General features: G+C 31.8%; 1 protein-coding gene across 8 annotated transcripts in view; it reads left to right on the top strand.

The window, feature by feature from the left end:
* The window catches only part of LOC141453690 (uncharacterized), a 493,018-nt gene that overhangs the window by 247,776 nt on the left and 230,808 nt on the right, over positions 1–14,434 (top strand). For all 8 annotated transcript variants that reach the window (XM_074127187.1, XM_074127182.1, XM_074127180.1 and 5 more), the window contains one exon: positions 3,469–3,534. The gene's annotated coding sequence lies outside the window, so the exon portion shown is untranslated. The remainder of the gene's footprint in view (positions 1–3,468; positions 3,535–14,434) is intronic.

Below are 14,434 nucleotides of genomic sequence, written 5' to 3'. Positions count from 1 at the left end.
TATGGATAGAGGTACAAGATTACAACCTCTCAATTAAGCTTACATTAACTGAAATTTGCCGCAAGAGCATAATGGTAACGACACTCAAGTTTAAACTAGAAGCATTTAAATATTAATGTGACCCGTTCAGACTGGTTGCTTTATAAATGTCAGATAAATATATCAATTAATATTGAACATTCTAGTTCGATTAAAATTTCATTGTATTCGCAGTTAGAACTACTAATTTAAATATATAAAAATTATTGAATTTAGATTGGTTTGGATGGTAGTCAGGTATTTCATTATTATTAGTACTTCATTAGGGAAGGCTAACGATAGCTTAGCGGTTAAAGGCGAGGCCCGCAAAGCTAACATGTATTGTGGTAATGGGTTCGTTTCTTATCTTTGGATTATATTGAGCGCAATGCAACAGTAAACCAGGTGAAGAAGAAGAAGAAATAATTCATTATAAAAGAAAACCAAAAAAGCAATGTTATGTCAGAATAAGGAGCGGCTGGTTAGGATCAGGTCCAGAAGACGCTTTAAAGTATTCTAGGATTTATATTCTATATCTACACTCTCCAAAAAAATTCTTGACCGAATTAAACTTCCATAAGGGAGTTCCGGAAGAGATTTTGGCAAACGGGGAATTACATCCTTTTCTCTGATACCTCTTCATTCTTTAACCTCTTTGCTATAACTCCTATTTGGAACGTTGGATGTTACGATAAAGAACAATTTAAATATTCCAATAATTCGAACTTCGGGGACCTCAAACTGATATTTTTGGTAGTGGTCTGAAGTCGAATGTCTGATTACAATATCAAAATTATTTGAAATAAAGTTCTACAGAAATATTTGGTTTGTAATATTATTTAATAATATTTGTAAGTCTTATTGTTAAAGCGGACTTCCTGGGTTATTCTGTTGTCTATAAAATCAGATACATTCAGTTAAACATTATAGCTATGTTTTATTGCAAAACAAGCGTAGCGCCTAACTGTCAACAACTAATTAAGAAAGTTTAGCAAAATTCTTTGTTAAAAGAGTTTTATCCTCCAAATTGTAATGGCTGCAGAAAGTCGGGTGAGTGAGCCAATCAGATTCTTATTCTGTTTTAGGGTAAGATCCCTAATCAGTTAATTCTTAATCTTTAAATATTTTTGTTATAAAATCTCGTACGTAAGAAATTGCCAGTAAGAAAGTAAAATACGAATAAAAATGCTAAAATTCATCAAATATTCAAGACATCATCCCAAAGGTGTAGTGAAGTTGAGATTTTTCCATAAATATGCAGTAAAAATTCCTCTACATAAATCATATTTGGCTTCAAAGAGTCAATAAATGGTAAAAGTTAGCCAGCTAAAGATGTACGTGCTTGGTGTGTGTAAAAATGTAATTCTTAGTGGTAAAGTGTGTATATTTAGTGTTAATGGTTACACCAGGTGGCAGAGCTGTAGCCCAGGACTGATGCCATCTTCTGAATACTAAGTTACCCATTGGAAATCCTGTAAGAGTGAAACTAAATTCGCAATTAGTCAAAATGATTGGTCAGTTGGGTTTGAAGCGAAGTGACTTTAATACTCTACTTTAATTAATATCGAATAAAATTAATCATGAAAATTATTTTTCTTACTTGAAGAAAGTAGAAGTGTTTTTGATGTTTTGCTAAAAATCTTCATCTGAATTTATCATGAATTTCCGCCGCTGCATTGCTTTAAAAAAGGCAATCGGCTGTGTTTCATTTTTGCCCTCTTGCAATTAGAAATGTCATTCGAGAAACATTGTATCAGGATTTCTCTTACAAATCCACTTCTCATCACATTCTTTTGTAGAAGAGCATGACGAATCGATTTCTTAGAGAAGCTGCTGGTAGGTTTTCATTCCGCTTGTGGTCTGATGACTTATAAGTTCTTTGGCATTATCCAATAACACTTTTTTCATCTTTTTCGTTATCATGAGGTTGATGTTAACATTATCTATAGAGACTGTCACTTTTACAAATATATATCCGACAATTCATGTTAAAGTCTCTTTGTAACCACATGATAGCTGCCAGAACATGTCTTTCTTTCGAATATCGTCTCATCTGCATAGAGTTTTGGAAAGTGAGTACTTGGCAGTTCGCTGATTAAGGACATCTTGTACTTTGCTTTCGTCTAGAGTCCCTTCTGGTATAACAGCAGCTGTTATTCTTTTTCTCCAGTTGAGATTTAAAATATTTGATATATCAGAAGTCATAGTTTTCTGAAATCGATCACAATTAAATAAATATCTGTTTGAGACACACAAGTACATTCCAAAATGTAAAATTTAATTTAATTAATAAAATTATCCACTGAGAATAAAAACAAAACGCAAGTTTCCGATGTGAGCGTTCTGACATTTGGAAATCAGAGAAGAGGATACACAATGCGACTTGTGTGGAAATCCGGGACCAAATTGAAAAGAGAATGTTTCTCCTACTAGCTGTCTAGACCTGCAGTGTATCCATACAGCTAGCCTACATTTTGCTGCATTGGCTAATGGAACAGAACCAATCTAATCTAGTCTATTCAGAATAAATTTATAAAGAGTTACCATGGAGAACTAACCAATAAACATGTTTTGAGCATTCAACTTCTAATTATGGTAATAGATAATCACAATTCACAATTTCGCAGTACCCAAGATTTATTTAACATACCTGGATTTTGGGTTTGTCCAACTCTGCAGACCAAACCATATTATCAAAAACATTTGCCCAGCTATTAAATTTTGTTATTGGACGAACATATGAAGACAGAATTTTTTTTTTAAAGGAAAGAATTATAACAGACAGTGTACCCTCACTTGGGATATTTCCTATTGTGGATTTGAAATTCAAAGGTAATATGTTCTTTTCAGCTTCCATGAATTGTGCGTAAGAACTAGTGTTCTTTAATCTTCGATCGGGATTATTATGTCCTAAGTAATCGTAATTTTTTATTGTATTTTTCTTTAATAAAAATAGGACAGAAAGGCAACTCATCCAGATAATATCGTAAGCTAGACTTTTTTGGACATAAATTATAAATCAAGCTTCAAAATGATTTTAAATGTTAAAAAGAATTTTCCAATTTTTCTTTTCCATTTACTGCGACTTCGTGAAATTAGGTTACCAGGACATGTATGTTGAATGTGCATTTAACCTAGATAACATTTGTAGTCAAGCAAAATACATAGCCTGCCGTTCTAATATAGCTCTTCTCCACGCTATCTAACATGGATACAAAGATTATTGGCTGCAGTCCAGCACATTAATCTGATAAAGTTAATATTAGATTGGATATTTACTTACATTCCATGTTTCTATGTATTATTAACAACATATAAAAATAAAATTAAGCTATTTTCATCAACTAATACCATAGAATATCAAGTAACATTCTAGTCGTTCCACTTAAAAATTTTTAAAGTTAGTCAAAACAGAAGACACTGATCCATTTATCGTTTTGTTTGTTTCAGGCTTCGCAAGAAAACTTTTCGTACTTCTCTGATTTTGGAACGGAGCCAGGGCATCACATGTTTTCTGTAAGTTTTACAATAATCAATCTAGAGATGAAAATAAAATGCCAGATAAAGAAATTAGGCATAATTTTTGGAAATCAAATGTCCAAATATTACTACTATTTACTGGTCTTGTATGTGTTTGTGTGAACAAAATAACCCAAAGACAAATATCTCAGAAAGCTAGGACTATATTTTTCGATTGAGACACTTCAGAGTTCTCCTATAGGTTTCAGTAGGAAAAGTACATTCCTGGAAGTCTATCGCGCTCAAAGTTTTGCCTAAAGCCATTTTTTTTTTTTTTTTTTTTTAAATAAATGTGCTCGTCGAATTATTCAGTTTAGCTAAATCTTATAGTTTTACTTACATTATATGGGCACATGTATTACCAAACTTCAGCAAAAAAATAAATTACTCCTCGACGAATAACTCGAGAGTATTTATTTTGATCACCATCAAAAAAATAAATCGACTGGAAGTAAAGGGAGCTTATCTAAAACAAGAGTTTACTGCTGGTCAATAAAAGTAATTGATAAATGGGATAAACTTCCAGAAATGGTGGTCTAGATATGACTCCACGAAGCAAAGCACTCTTCGTCCATGGAAGCAGAGCGTGGTCACTCCTGTAATTTCGCAGGATAGCTCTTAAAATAGAAAAATAAAAGAAAATTATTCTTGTTGTGGCGTAGTGCACAAATTATGTACAGTATAAGATGGACTAAAAATTTTTCACTTAAAAAGTGTTAGGGAACATCCTGAAATGGAGCAACAGCCTCACGCAAGGCAATGGTATCACGCAAGGCCTCCATTAGATGGCCATCTAATTAGTACCGTTAAACTCCTAAGGGTGATGATAAACTTGTGCTAAACAGTTGGTGATGATAAACAGTTGGAATTTACAAGACGAAGAGACATGATCTGTGGGTATTTTTGGGAGAATTGACGATTGTGATTTCCTAGGACTCCAGAGAAAAGCTAAATTTAGCTAAATGCTATTTGATTGGTTATAAAGCGAAGTATGCCCCAAAACATTAAGTATAGACTATAGACAAGTCTGCTACAGTTTGATAAGGTTAGTTTTGAGCCAATAATATACCTAATTTAGAATTTTAAGACATTATTTTAAAACCTATTACCAAAAATATGTAATTAACAAATAAGAAACATAATAAAACAGAACTTGACTCACCTAAGTTGTTCATTCGATTAAATATACCTGAATCAGGAGATGGGCAATCCTGACTAAAGGAGAGCTCGAGAAATAGCGAACCTTAAAATTACTTGACAAAAGCAGAAATATGCACGAATGATGCGGCAACATCAATGAATGTTCAACAGAATGATTACATTTAAATATATTTGGGAATCGCTCGGTTCAAAAAAAAAAAAAAAAAAAAAATGAGAGGCAGCTTTAGGGATTTAAATGTGGAAGATTTGTGATGCTTAGATTAGGGAAGCAAATTCATCTCCTTTTTGTTCTCCAGCAGATTGGGGTGAATAGATGAATTTGAAGTGCTTTCCATTATTTGGAGTGAACAGGGTTTGAGTTTGCAAGGTTTGAGATTCTAACGAAGACCTCAATGACGTACTCGGCCGGAAATTGCTTTGACATCCCTCACAATACTGTAGTTGAAAATTTTTATTAATTTTTTAATTAAAATATTTAGTAAATACGGTTCTTCGCTTGATAAAGATTGGAAATTGAATTAAGTTTTGTTTAATTTTAATAGAATTATAATGTTTAACGGCTTTATCAGTTTATTAAAGGAGAGAAATGATAAAGTTATGAAATGAAATACGTAAAATACTTCATTGAAAAACTCCTTAATTATCTAAATCAATTACATTTTAATGAAATTAATGCAAGAGTTAGCAGTTTTAGTTTAATAACAAATTTAGTTAAATTATGTGTTATTTAATTTAAAAAAACTATTTTAATTTTAACTTTATTTCTTTTACAACTAATTTTATCTGAAGAGGAAATTTTGTTTCAACTTATTTTTATGAGAAGAAATTTTCCATTTTCTTCATTTCCTTAAAATGAAACATTCTTTTGCTACTTTTTAATATTTATTTTTATTAATATCTTTTCTTCAAAATCAATAAAAAGAAAAGTGAACTTTCTTTTAGCTGCTCTGAGAAAGAAAAAGTATATTTTTTAGTGAAAATCCTCATCTAAAGACATAACTTTTTTAAGCATCCAAATTTCTAGCCCAAAACGTTACTGATCTTTACTTCATTAAACCTTGCTGGTGACAGCAGTAACATTGATCTTTCGAGACTTTCTAAATTTCTCCCATTCTTCTATACTGACGTCAGGTGGTTCGACCAATATATCTTTCCAAGGGCTTCCATATCCACATGTTAGAACACGTTTTATATCTGTATACACCTGCATTTAGCGTAAACTCTCCTTCGTTAATTATCTATTGATAACATGTACAGGACACATAAAGCAAATGGCCTTGAAAGGTTTTTGAATAAGATACATTTAGTGATGACTATCAGAAGCATCTAACACAGATTAGCAATAAAGGCGTTGAACAGTATCACCTCTAATACGTGGCCGTCAATCTGATAAGAAAATGTATGTGTTGCATTTTTCCATTTTTTGGTCTATGCCAATCAAATTCCATAACTTTGATTACTAATTTTAATTGAAAATTGGTCGTAGGAAAGTTTTCTTTTATTTTCTTTGGTTAATTTATAGATATAATTTGAAATATTTTCTGTTTTTTTGGAGAAGGAAGTTTTAGAGAATCTGAAAGCTGAGATTTGAGAGGGAGAAATAGGACGTCTTTGCTTCCCTGTCAATCTATGAGACGTTCATGGATCTTACAAAATTTTAAATACCATAATACTACTTGTGCTATACTTTAAATTTTATTTTGAGGAGAATTTTAAAATTTTAAATTCCAATGAGTAGAGTAAAAATGTGTCGTGTGAGTGTGTGATCTCATAAAGGTAACGAAAAGGACATTCTTTTAAATCACACATCTTAAACATTGGGGTTTTTCTAATATTATAAATTTTCAATGTTTAATTTAATTGATTTTAAATTTTTAATTCAAAGTTTATTCTTAAAACGTGTGTTAAGTTCTGTTTACCAAACATATGTTTCTCTCTACATTTTTTTTTCTAAAATATATCACAATCCGGAGGCATGATGGTTCCCTAGATACGAGTATAAACTGCTGACCTCGGCGCAGGTATTTATTAAACAAACATGTTGCGTTTTATTTACGTGTTGTTGCCAGAAGGCGAGACTGAATGTGTCCATATGGCTAATAACTGCAATAGATAAACTCAACTCTCTCAATCTTTTGTGTCCATATTAATAATAATAATAAAAAATCCAGAATTTGATTGAACAAAATGTCAACCTAATGAAGATTTATTTATTTTATAGTCACAAACTGACGGTACTCTTCATGATTGACATGCAAATAATGAGCGGAATAATTTGATAGTTCTGTTATTATGCTAAGGATACCATTCTCTCCAGTTGTCTTATTTTCCTCTTCATTGATTTCATTTGCCTTACATTACGGCCCTCAATCCTGCAAATTAATTGGTTTATCAATAAAATGAAGGTAATGGCAGAAATAGTGAATGCAAAAATTAACTATAAGATTTATTATTTTTAAAATACAGTTAACAGGTATTTCATGGCAGACCAAAGTGAGACCAATAAATTTCATTCATTTATGCAATTCAAGGCCACAACGTCTTTTTAGTGGACAAAAATAAAATCTTTTTTTTTTTTTCTTTAGTTGTGTAAAGGAAGGGAATAGCTTAGTACTAGTCTGGCGGTGTTTCCTGTATAATTTCTTTATCTTGGAGTTCGTTAGCAGAGAATACCTGCGTTTTTAGGAGAAAAAAAAAATACTTCAGCGTCTGAGAAAGATCAAAAGAACATCTAGATTGAAGATTTTTAAAACAAAAAAAAAAGCTACAATTAGAAACTGAATTCAAATGTTCAATTAGGTTGATTGAACTGGAAAAAGATAAACGGATTATAAAAGGGTTAAATTTACCTTTAAATGATTGAAAACTGTTTCAACGATTAGAGTGAAAGTAATTAGATTATTTTGTTGTAAATTAGAGTTCAGCCTGCAAAATGTTTCATGACATTTCATGACAATTCATTAATCGTAACTTCCTAATTCTAGAGTAGCATTTAATATCTGCTTAACTGTATGCGCCCCGTTTACACTGAATATTATTAGCGATTTTCATTGTCATGTATTTTAATAACGAACTCAAAAGCTAACCACATTTCACCGCAACAAAGTTTTCAACCAGTCATGTGCAAAAAGAGATAATGTAGTACTTTACAGTGGTGTAACATGATAACAAGTCGATTTAATTTTGTTTTTTTCTAAATTTGGCGCATAAGCCCGTGCAATGTAAAGCTTGCCTTGCGATAGTTTTATATTTGAACTCGTTTTTTAATAATTACTGAAACGGTGCAGCGATGGATCGTCTCACACTGTGGATTCTCTTTTCTTTCTCCCAATACTGATTATATAAATAATTTCTTGTAAATAATAATTTATTTCTAAATTATAATTTAGTATAGCACCTTTAATTTAGTTCTCGTAAAGAAGTTTTATAATCAAATACATTGACTGTAATTGGAGGTATCAAACTATTCTAATAAACTATTTCCCTTGCGAATCTCTTATAATTTTTATTAAGGAACGTTATCATCTGAAGGCTTTAGGTCCGAGGCGATGTAGGATTGTGCTATTATGTATGTAGGTTGTAGTATTATATTTTGTGAAGCAAAATACCGACTGTCTCCTCTCGCAAAGTAAGACTTCTCACTTAGTAATAAAATCTCTACTCTACAGTTATTAATGCAGTTTTACAAAGGTCAAGTTTGTATTGCTGCCTGACAATAAGTAGTTCGAACTTTCTTAAATTTACTCTTTTGTCATATTATTTATCAGTTATACGAATACGATTACGATTGCAGCAATTGATGATTTCAAGTAATTACAATTTACATGAAAATTGAATAAATGGATGCAATATATTCCTTAATTTTCTTACGACTTTATTAAATTTATTCAACCGTTTTAACAGATAATAATTAGAAATATTGAAATAATTAATTTTGTTATTGTCTCTGTTGTTTTAGTTGTGTCAGTTGGTCGGGTATATTAGCTAATAAAACAATATGTCGGACAGAAGGGAAGGCTAGTGGGAAACAGGGGAATAGAATATAGGTACGCCTTTCTTATATGAAGTAAAAGTGGAAAACAGCCAGACAATATTCTACGGACGGGTGACAATATTCCCAGGGAATTTCATTCAGAACCCCCTTCTGCTTTAGGGCTATCCCTTCATAACATCTCTTACACTTCTTCACCAACATTGTGCCTTCCTCTCTTTTATACCTTATTTCTTTAACCCTAAGCGTAAAATAGCTTTAGATGACTGCCATATCATTTTGTTTCTTAGTTGACAAAAGATGTTTTTTTGACAATGAAGTTATTGTTTTTATTACATGTTACTTTATTAATTTTATTTAGAATGATCATCAGCTTGACTGGACGATTAAATGTCTATAATAATTTAAAGAACTTTTATCTATTGTCAAGTTATCTGTAATGTAGAGAATAGACATTTTGTTTATCAATTTGTAAAGTTCTAGCTTGCTACATTAATGAAGTTTTAAAGCTGACAAAAATTCTCTACTAAACTCATTTTAGTCCCTATTGTTTTTTATATGTTCTTTTTTTATTTTTAATATTTATTTATTTTTATTTTTCAGTGTACTCATAATTTTGTTGTGTGTTTCACAGAATACAAATAAATTAATAATAACAATAATGAAATAATTGCAAACGTACATATGTGCCTTACCTTCGGCAGACTTTCGATTTATTTACGCTAAATTTGGTTGATTGGTTGCGTAGAAGAACAGCTCTAATTAAGAAAGGAATGCATCTAATACCGAAGCATCTATTAAGAACTGTCCTTCAGGAAGTCATATAAATCCTAAGTAGTTTAGTTTGATCAATTTGACTGAATACTAACTACTTTTAGCAGATTAAGAGACATGACAGATCAGTTTCCCAGTACTTAGGAGTACGAACTTAAAGAATTCATTTGACGTGACGGTCTCGGAAACGGAGACTTTTGCTACTAAACCAAAGATAACTAATCTGTTACTAAAATAAGCGCAACAATTTCGCGCTTAGTTCTCATTAAATTCAACAAATTAATCATGCAGCGTAAGGCGGTGATTGGGGAAAGACCAATTGAATAAATGGTGTACACTAGGGTAGAGTGTCCACCAACACATGGACTACGGAAGATCTGGGACCAGCTAAAAGTGAGCGGAGGCGCTTTAGCCTCGCTAAGAACTTTCCTAGCTGATGAAAATCTTTGCGGGATCTCTGCCGCTTCCGGTGTTTTTTAAGACCTCTTGTTTCACCTCCTCAGCTCTAGTTTTGTACGGAATGAGATTCTGTCTGAAGTCTTACGTGTGCACAGCTTCCTGGCTGGTATGTTTAGCTTTCTCGGTGTAACCAAGTGAGTGGAGTAGAATAAAAGTTTGGAGATAGGGTTTGCCTGCGGATTCGTTTAACCCTTACAATTGGAGCTACCCCTTTAGGTCCTACAAGTATTAGTGAATTTTCCAACTGACAGTATAATTGCTGTGTGGTTTGTTGGCCTAAGTTACTCGCAAAAGAGGTCTGAAAAACCAAGATTATTGAAGAAAGGCCAATCTACTTTCCACAATGTTGTTTGTTCCTGCGTGCTTGAATTTAATCTACGTTAGTAGATTTTTTGTTTTAATTTTGAATATTCCGGCTTTTCCAACAACATCCTAGACAGAGCAAGCATGGCTGAAGAAACTGAGTAATTGGATTAACTCGCGGTCAATATAAATTTTCAATTATACTTAGTGATCTCATTTTTCTAAATAACCTAATTTCTGCGTTTAACAAGTTTTGTTACACTAATTGATTTATCATACTTGTCATTGCCAAAATATAGCGCATTAACTAATAATATTTAAATGGCAGGTGAAATGGTCAGATGATGGTCGAATATACGTAATGTATTTGATCGGTGGTCATTACCTCAACTCCCTCCAAGTACTTTTAACAGGCTGTCGTTTTCATCGTTAATCCAATTACCAGTCGAGAGTTCTTCCCTCTTAGGTACAGTGGGTTCTTTTTCTTCCTTTTTTTTTATTCACCACCCAAGTCTTTACAGCAACATAGTCCTGCCAATTTTCTTTGTCATTTGTAAGTCTGACAGCAGATGCCCCATTTAGCTCTTAACAGCTTTAGCCTAACTTTCTACTAAAAAAGTATCCCCCTACAGCTTTCTCTGACATCGCATCTATGATTCAGGAATTAGAGTTAATACTTTCAATCGAGGTAAGGAATTAATCAAACGGTATCCCCCGATTTGGTTAATGAAATCAGCTTTATAATCGTACAGCCCTAAAAATGTTTTCATACCATGTAATAACATTTTGAAAAGGAAAACATTTAAAAAATAATTAATAAATCTTGACTAAATAACTTGTAAAATGATCTACGAGAAGATAATTTTGTTTTAATATTTTACAACTTTATGGCCAAAGCTAAAAGTAGGTTATTCTGTTTTTTTTTTTTTAAATTAAATTTATGTTTCGGCCCAACTCGGTCTTAATGATTAAAATTGACTCTTGTGTTCACAACGAGGGAAAATGAAGTGTGGACTTAAGTACCCTCTCTTTTTATTCTTCTATCTTTATTTGCCTCCATTCATTCTCTTATTAAATAAGAATATCCACTTTTCAATTTACTTTGAAATAAAAACCTTACAAATTTAATTTAAATAATTGTAATAATAACATGAAATGCTTATCAGCATTATTCCTATTTATGTTAGCCCAGATAAATGTAACTAAATAAAAACTTGTTATTGGTAAAACTGATTTAAACCTTTTTTTTTTTTGTTATGAATTAACAAAAATATATTACTATTATAACTCATTCATATCTAACTTTCATGTCCTACTTTTCTAATCTCATACGGTCAGTGTTCCCTGCATTTTTTTTTTTTTTTATATATGAAAACAATATAAGTATCTCTCTAGCTGGGCTATTCATTAGCAGCCAGTTTGTTGTTGGGTAAAATTTAAATTTGTTTATTGTTCTAATATTGGTGATTGGGAAGTGTTATAGCTAGCATGTCACTGAGTCCTCTCCGGGAGCACGTGTTTTGAGATATTCTGAATGCCAATTAGAAGTTATAAGGTTAATGAAATTGGGATTTCGGTCATAGCTTTAATTTTAATAGCATACATAACTCTAACATACAAACAAACCGCAATAAGACATTTTCTTGTATTTATAGGGTACCAAAACATGCATTTCTTATAAAAACCTCTATTTTTTTTTTTTTTGCACGATTGTAATTCATTTCATAGGCTGTAAGAGAAAATGAAAATATTAATTTATCAAACGGTCCTTAACTGGTCCTTGCATGAAATCTCAATTAATGCTCCATCTTCTTAATAATCTTTTCTTGAAGAAATAAAATCTTCTAAATTCCAAATAACTGTAGAAATATATATCTAACAATCTCTTTGGTTTATTCATTTTGGATCCAACCATCACTTAGCGGCCAAAATCACTCGACCAGATTCGACCACTTTACAAATAGGATTTTCATTGATTCACTTTTTATAACCACGGTAACCATGTGGATCTTCCTTAAAACTTCTGATTGTAAAGCTAGATCTAATACTTCCTGTGGGAAATCATAAAAGTTATAGATCTGCGTGTAGAAAATGTGCTAAATATAGTTTAAAGAAATTCGTTGGAACTGTTTTTGAAATAACTGAAAAATTGATTCACAGGTTTCTATCTATTTTGAAACGATTTGATTTCTACAATTTTTTGATTTCAAGATGTGGTGGATACATGCACATAGTCAGATAGTTTAAAGGAAGAAGATAAATTAATTTGGTTTGGAAGAAGTTTATCTTAGAATATTTTGATCTCTTGTCCTGTTTCTTCGTAAAAGAAAGAAATAAGATTGGGAAGAGCTGACAGCCAAAAGGACTGTTGATGCAGCGCAAAGAATAAGAATAGGAAGTCGGTAAATAATTGAGGACTGCGTAAACAAATTCACTTGTTTAAGTGATGAACGAGGTCTCTACATTGTGGCAAAGTTGTGTGTGCTATGATTCGATCAGAATACTGCATAATGGCCTAGATCTATAAAATATTTTCATAATATAAGAACAACATTTTCTTCAGTAAAAACATGAAATATAATTGAAGAAGCGAGTTTTGTAAAGGACATAGAAAATCTTTCATAAAAATCATCATAGTTTCTCTATGTTTTGGGTCCATTGATGGCCTTCTTAAAGGGCTTCCATCCTTCCTGATGAATTGCAACATTGCCACCAAAAACGTAGAATAACTATAAAGATTTATTTCAAAAGTACAGTTGCAATTCTCTTCAAATATAAAACTAAATTAATATTAATGATACTAAAGTTATGAAGTTATGGATTCAATATAAATAATAATTTAATTCTAACTTTTAATTTAATTTAAGTTATAAAATTAAGGACAAGTAATTTAATTTTCCATTTTAGAAATGTGTTTAAATTAATAAACTTTTATTTTTTTTGGTGGTTGTGGAGCAAAGAATGGTTTGAGTAAGTGTGGGTGCAGTTGAGAAAAAGTTTTGACATGAGATGAAATCAATCATTAGTCAGATGGAAAAGTATTCCTTGAGTGTCAGTTGTGTGTCAGGGCGGTGGGAGGGGGGAGAAGAGTAGAGAAAAGTTTCCAGATGAGGTAATAAGTGAGCTCTGAAGAAAGTAAGAGACTCCAGACAGCATAAGTTTGGCTGAAGATGTCATAAATAATACTGAAATGCGCTTGTTAAAAATCTTAAAAGTCGCATCAGGTTTGAGTTTTTATTGTTTTGTTTTTTTTAAAGTTCGGAATTTCTGATTTCTATTTTGTTTTTGTAGGACAGAACACAAATTTGCCTTTTTTAAAAACGGTTAAGCTGGGAGCAATAAAGATTTAAGTATTTATTTTCTTAATTACTGCAGCGTCAGCCAACTTTCTGCTTTGACAAATGAATGATTGCTAAATAAAGTCCATTACGTGTCATTTTTCTTGAAGTGCAAACAATTGTTTAAAGGTTATTTCCTATTGAATTGTAATTGTGATGGTATCTTATTTCAGACATAAAGTAGCTAGTAGTTTCGAACTTTAGAAAACTTTCAACGCAAATATTTCAACCAGCAACTATAGCCGTCCTTCCAGTTTTGGCTGAACTCTATAAATTAGTCTCCTCAGTGACGAAGAAGTGAAACTACTTAGGATGCACTTGACATCACTTTGGTATTTCATCATCTTGAAGATTTCTGTATCTGTAAATTTAACAATTTTTAGTAAATTTGTTGCCTTACACTATATTCATTTGGCAATAACCTCAGTTCAGAATTTTATTGATTCTCTTGCAAGATTTTGCATCTCTGATCTATTGTACCTACCTATATTTCTTCAGCAATCGCTACTGTGATAAAAAAAATTATTTTGAATTACCTGCGCTAAAAATAAACGAAGCCTTCATTTCAAGAATTACACTAATTTAGCGCTTTCGTAGTCTCCTACACTTTCTCAGTTGTCCGCTCCTGCTTGTTAGCATTGTGTATCCAGAAACTCTCCTTCTGGCACCTCCTGGAGTTGTCGGAGAGATCATTACATGCGTTTAATCTTATCACTTTGAAGAGAAAACTTTATTAAATTTAAATTTCATTAATTCCATAATAGAGTATCATGCTTTCTTGCTTATTTTAAGGTATATCTGTGAGTGTGTATGTGAGACAAAGAGAGATTGAAATTAATTTGCTTTTATAGTCAGGTAGAAAATGAAATTT

Source organism: Rhodnius prolixus, unplaced genomic scaffold, assembly GCF_049639745.1.
Source record: "Rhodnius prolixus isolate KJV_2025 unplaced genomic scaffold, Rpr scaffold_3, whole genome shotgun sequence".
NCBI classification, from domain to species: domain Eukaryota; kingdom Metazoa; phylum Arthropoda; class Insecta; order Hemiptera; family Reduviidae; genus Rhodnius; species Rhodnius prolixus.
Note: the sequence above shows the minus strand (reverse complement) of the source record. Positions and strands in the feature narration are given on the sequence as shown.